Source organism: Aegilops tauschii, chromosome 2 (assembly GCF_002575655.3).
Source record: "Aegilops tauschii subsp. strangulata cultivar AL8/78 chromosome 2, Aet v6.0, whole genome shotgun sequence".
NCBI classification, from domain to species: Eukaryota; Viridiplantae; Streptophyta; class Magnoliopsida; order Poales; family Poaceae; genus Aegilops; species Aegilops tauschii.
Window position 1 is genome coordinate 305415208 of NC_053036.3, and position 6062 is coordinate 305421269.

At 51.2% G+C, this 6062-nt stretch overlaps 1 long non-coding RNA gene across 1 annotated transcript; it reads right to left on the bottom strand.

Annotated features, from left to right (window-relative positions):
- Nucleotides 1-2256: 2256 nt before the first annotated feature.
- Nucleotides 2257-5521, bottom strand: LOC141041658 (uncharacterized). Its single transcript, XR_012202566.1, has 2 exons — nt 5169-5521; nt 2257-2551 (listed from the first exon to the last, which is right to left on the bottom strand). It is a non-coding gene; the product is annotated as an uncharacterized lncRNA (long non-coding RNA).
- Between the last annotated feature and the right edge of the window lie 541 nt (nt 5522-6062).

Sequence of the window (6062 nt, forward strand, 5' to 3'; positions counted from 1 at the left end):
GTGTGTGTGGGGGGGGGGCATGATCAGCAAGAACTAGAAAGTCGCCAGGTTCAAGGGTACCTTCATGAAGACCATCAAGGAGTGGCAACGCAAATTGTTCTACGTCACCGAGCCACTTGCTGGCAGCCAGGCCGAAGTCCCAGCCTTCTCGGATGACCCTCCGAGGAGGCTCGTCTCCTGGAAGAGGAAGGGCATAGAATGGGGTAACCCCGAAGAGGTAGCGGAGCTGCAACAGAAAGTAAAATTTCTAGCAGACAAGAAGAAGATCAAGCTGGTGGACGTGCTCGACGTCATGCTCCACCGCCGCATCTTGCCACTCCACCTTGAGGACGTACCTCCTGTGAAGCACTTCTCCCGTGCCTCTTTGGCCAGGATGTGGACGGCGCTATTCAAGCTGTCCTAGAATGAATCCCCCAAAGGGGAGGGACAATGCTTTGAAGCCACGCACGACACCTCCGAGGTAACTACAAAACACAATTTCACACCCTTTATCCTTTTTCATCTTGTAGATCTTCCTTATCGGAGTAATGGAACCCATCTTTCCTCAGAAATGGATCCTCAAGGCAAAACAAATGCTGTGTTCGGTGCTGCTGCCTGAGGAGGTGAGGTCTCCTCAACTTGAGGTGCTCTTGGCCGAGGAACTCTACGTGGTTCCGGCCAAGGGACAGAAGCCGCCGAAGGGGAAAGGCGACCCTCACATCCGGGAGCCTTTAGAGGCCCGGTCCGAGGACACCCACCTCTCCTCCAGCCATGAGGACGGGGAGGAGGAGGAGGACGTGGAGCAGGACGCGGAAGAGGTTGTGCCTTCTCCGAAGAGGAAGAGGGCAGGGTTCGAGGACGCTGAGGAGCAGGCGCATCCTGGGGGCCAAAAAAGCTTCACAAGACCTCGGCCACACGAGTCAACCAATAAGACAAGCCCGCCCAGGTCACCTTCTCTGATACTTCGGAGGACGTCCTTGCGCATACGCGTAGGACGTAGCTGGTGCCCCAGAGGTACTCTTGATAGAACGCCCCTAACTTCATTACGAAAGCATGTTTTTCGATGCATAATGTCTGTTTTATCCTTTTCTAGCCCACAACATCTCCACATCGGTGACCCAACCGAGGACGATGGGCTCCCTCCGCCATCCATGGCGGAGAACCGGTCCACCGAGCGCACCGTTCCTTCCTCCGGCCTTGATGGGCTGGGGGAAGTGACATCACGCCTGCCCTACCGCCCGCAACACGGGGGTGGGTGCCAAGAATCCCTTGGCCTAGGTCCAAACCTCGACCGCCGAAGACCTTGGGAAAAAATCCCCGTGGTCACAGAAGACAGGCTGGGCTGAGGCCCATGCGCCAAGGAGGAGGAGAGAGGGAAGAGTTCTAAGGGGGGAAGGCACCTCCCTAGGTGCCCTGCGTAGGGAGGAGACATCCCTAGGCTCATACCCCTCCTTGGAGTAGGGGCTAGGTCTGCGACCCAGCCCTCCCCCTTGCCTCCTATATATAGTGGGGGAGAGGGAGGGGCTGAAAACACCAATTCCCACACCCCGGCGGCAGCCCTACCTCTCCCGCTACTCCGTTTTCTCCTCAGATTGGTTCCAGTAGTGTTTGGTGAAGCCCTAGTAAACTCACTGGATATTCTTGACCGTGTCCAGTGATCCACTCCTGGATTACTTTGGTACCTCCCTGCCAGACTTATGGCAAGGAACACATCAGGTCTGGTACACAACATGTCATACATTATAGAGCCTATGGCTGAGGCATAGGGGATGATTTTCATCCTTTCTCTTTCTTCTACCGTGGTCGGGCTTTGAGTCTGACTCAATTCACACCTTGCAATACAGGCAAGAACCCCTTCTTTGACTGGCCCATTTTGAACTTCTTCAAAATCTTGTCAAGGTATGTGCTTTGTGAAAGTCCTATTAGGCGTCTTGATCTATCTCTATATATTTTAATGCCCAATATGTAAGCAACTTCACCAAGGTCTTTCATTGGAAAACTCTTGTTCAAATAACATTTTATCATTTCCAATCAACAATATGTCATCCACATATAATATTAGAAATGCTACAGAGCTCCCACTCATTTTCTTGTAAATACAAGCTTCTCAGTAAGTTTGTATAAAATCAAAAGCTTTGATCACCTCATCAAAGCGTATATTCTAACTTCAAGATGCTTGCTGTGACGCCCCGATTCAATCCTACACTAATCATGCACGTAAATGTGCACGATCAAGATCAGGGACTCACGGGAAGATATCACAACACAACTGCAGACTCAAATTAAAATAATACAAGCTTTATATTACAAGCCAGGGGCCTTGAGGGCTCGAATACATAAGCTCGATACAAACGAGACAGCGGAAGCAACAATATCTGTGTACAGACATAATTTAAACAAGTTTGCCTTAAGAAGGCTAGCACAAAAGCAACAACGATCGAAAAGGCAAGGCCTCCTGCCTTGGAGCCTCCTAACTACTCCTGGTTGTCGATGGTCTCCACGTAGTAGTAGGCACCCTCAGGGTAGTAGTAGTAGTCGTTGGTAGTGGCATCTGGCTCCTGGGATCCGCCATCTGGTCGCAACATCCGAAAAGAAGAAAGCAGGGGTAAAAGGGGTAGCAAAGCAACCGTGAGTACTCATCCAAAGTATTCGCAGGCAAGGTTCTACATTACATATGCATCGATATCAATGAAATGGGTAGTATCTGTGGACTGAACTGCAGAATGCCAGAACAGAGGGAAAGCCTAGCCTATCGAAGACTAGCATCTTCTTGAAGCCACCATCTTGAAGCATTTAGAAGAGTACATAATAGCATTTTATAATTAGCAAGCATGTTGTAGCATTAACGCCCAGAGATCCTTTCTCGGCTCCCTGCGAGAAAGCAATCCCGAAGCCATCATATCCATCCACATCTTAGTAACCAGTTCTAGTTGTAAAGATCGGAATACAACTCCAAGTCGTCCTGTTAACGTGGACAAGGCTATTCGAATAGATTAACTTTCTTGCAGGGGTGCACCACATTACCCAACACGCTCAATCATCTCTGGTCGGACACACTTTCCTGGGTCATACCCGGCCTCGGAAGATCAACACGTCGCAGCCCTACCTAGGCTCAACAGAGAGGCCAGCACGCTGGTCTACATCCTAAGCGCGCAGGGATCTTGGGCCCATCGCCCTTTGCACTCCTACACGTTGCATGGGCGGCCGGTGAGCATACCTAGCCCCCCTTATACAAGGGCAGGCGTTCCAGTCCAACTCGGCGTGCGCCGCTGCGTCGCTGACGTCTGAAGAGCTTCGGCTGATACTACGATGCCGGTTGCCCATATCTTGTCCCGCGTGGTGGTTAGTGCGTAAAGTCAAAGTAACCATGCGTCCAAAACAGCAAGGGGCAAACCCGAGGAATCACCCTCGATGGATTCCCACTCGATGTAACCGTCAAGGTGGACTTGTAGGAATCACCCTCGATTGTCCACACTTGAGGGGTTGCACGACAGAGTCGTTATCGGGAGTGGTGACGGAGGAATCACCCTCAAAGACCACAACCGATTAGCTACACTATAGAGTTAACATCAGAAGTGTTATACAACGTATCACCCTCGGTACTCGATAATAACTCTGCAGAGTCGTACAACTAAGGGGGGCGTAATGTGATGTGTCAGGCTCTGGACGTCGATGACATTGATCGAGTCATCGGTCATAAAGTGGGGGCAACAAGGATAAGGCGAGGGGCCACTAATGTATCACTAACCAACATATACCAAGAAGTTTAGGATAAGCAGGTAAGGTAGAAGAGTAGGTTAGCTATGCATCACAATAAGAGCAATCAAGTACAATAGCAAAATCTAATGCAAGCATGAGAAAGAATGGAATGTGCGATATCGAAATGATCAAGGGGGGTTTGCTTGCCTGGAAACTCTGCTGCAAAGGAAGAAGGGTCGTCTGTGACGTAGTTGGTCACAATGGCAACATCGGTCTCGGGGTCTACCGAAGAGAAGAAGCAAACAGATGCATCTCTAAGCATGACATGACAATATGCATTGCTAGAGGTGATCTAACGTAATACTACACGTTGCAGACGGAGAGGGAACATCCGGAGGGGTTTTCCCGGCGTGTGGCATTTTTCGGACAAATGAAATGAGGGGGCCGGTTCCATGTTCAGCATGCTAGGAGCATGTGACAGATGAACAGATTGCATATTTGGATTCGTTGGATATTTCTGAGAAATTTTCATATATAAATTATTTTCTTCCGAGTTACGGATTATTTTATATGATTTTTCAAAGTTTTTGATATTTTCTAGAACTTCTTATTAAATAAAAAATAATAGAAAAAATGCTATGTGCACATAACAAAGTGTACACAGCAGGACTACGGAGGCTGGCATGTGGGGCCTGTTGACTGAGTTGATCCGACTGGTCAAATTGACTAGGGGCCCACATGTCATTAACTGTGTATTTTAACAACGGTTTAAACTAATCTATTTAGTTTAAATAGTGTGCGGGCCCGCGCTGTCAGTGGCTCATTAGGTTAGTTTAACTCATCTGCTAATTAAACCATAGCTAATTAGGACATGGGTTCCACCAGGGAGGGTTAGCATGCAATTAGTGTTGCTTTGGCAAATTAGGCCGGCGGTTAACAGTGATGGCCTCCGGCCACGGCGGAGGGGGCTCCGGTGAGCCACGGGAGCAGCGACAGATGGGGCCGGCGCGGCCGAGCGGAAGCAGGTGTGACCCGGGGGCGGAGCGGGTGAGGGAAGCGGGGCACCAGCTGGCCGAGGCGAGAGCAGGCGAGGCGAGCGGCCGACGGAGGCGGGCCGTGGTGAGCACTGGGCCAGCAGCGGCGGTAGCGCGCGAAGGCGAGGGGGCCGGACACGGGCGGCTGTGGTGGCAGCAGACAGCAGCAGTAAGAAGCTAGAGGCGCAGGGCGCGGGGTAGGGGTGAGCGGGTGCGGCCGGCGACCACCCGACGCGGCGGCGTCCTCGGTTCCGGCGGCTCCAGTGACCAAAAAGGCCGGCCGCGAGCGTCAAACAAGCGAGCGTGAGGCGCCGCGTCGTTCTTCGTTAGTAGCGCAAGCGGGGGCGGCCGGAAACGACGGATGCGGCGACGGCGACTACGGGCGAAGCTAGCAGCATACGGTGTTAGAGGGCACGGGAAGGAGAGGGGGAAGGTCACGGAGGACCGGGGGCTCACAGTAGAGCTCGTGGAGGGCTCGGGGAGGCGCGGGACGCAGTGATGGCGTCAGAATCGACGACGAGCTCCGGCGGATGCAGGGGAGGATGAGGGGGCCGATCCGGCGATGTCGAGGTGTTTGTCTTGTGCAGGTTGGTGCAGGCGTCGTAGGGGAGCAGGACGGAGCGGTCGGACCAGGCGACAAGCAGCGGGGAGGACAGTGGCTACGCGGGGTGACGGATCCCTGGCGACGGCGGCGGCTGCGGCGGACGAGGCAGAGCAGGCGGGGAGAGCGAGGTGAAGAGGGAGGGAGGGAGATCTCGCGGGGGCCAGGGGGCGAGGCTAGCAAGCTTATCCCCCCACGCTCGACTGTAGCGACGCGGCGGGGACGACGTTCGACGCGGTCGGGTGAACAGAAGGAGGATGCCAGGGTAGAGGTGGGTTGGGTCGGCCTGGTGGGCTAAGGCCCAGGGGGAACAGGGGGGGGTGCTTTTCCTTTTCTTTTTACTTTATTATTATTATTGTTAGTTCTATAAAATGTGAAATGAACCCCTAAACTAGTATTAGTAAATAGGCCACTGCCATAAATAGTTGGCACTTTAATTAAATAGTTTGCATTTGTGTATTATTTAAAAAGCATTTAATAATTGTTTAGCCCCAGTTTTATTTATTTTAGTGCATTTAAATACTTTATAAAAATGTTGGTTATCAAAACCAATATTAACAAATGATTATTTTCCACCATTTGAACATTTTATTTTTTACATATGAAAACTTTTATTGCTTGACTTTATTTTAAATTTGAATTTTGAATTGGTTTGAATCGACGTGGGATTTAGCAACAGTAATGATGGTGACATGGAATCATTAGAGGGGATTACTGTAGCTTAATTATCCAGACGTCACAATTCTCCT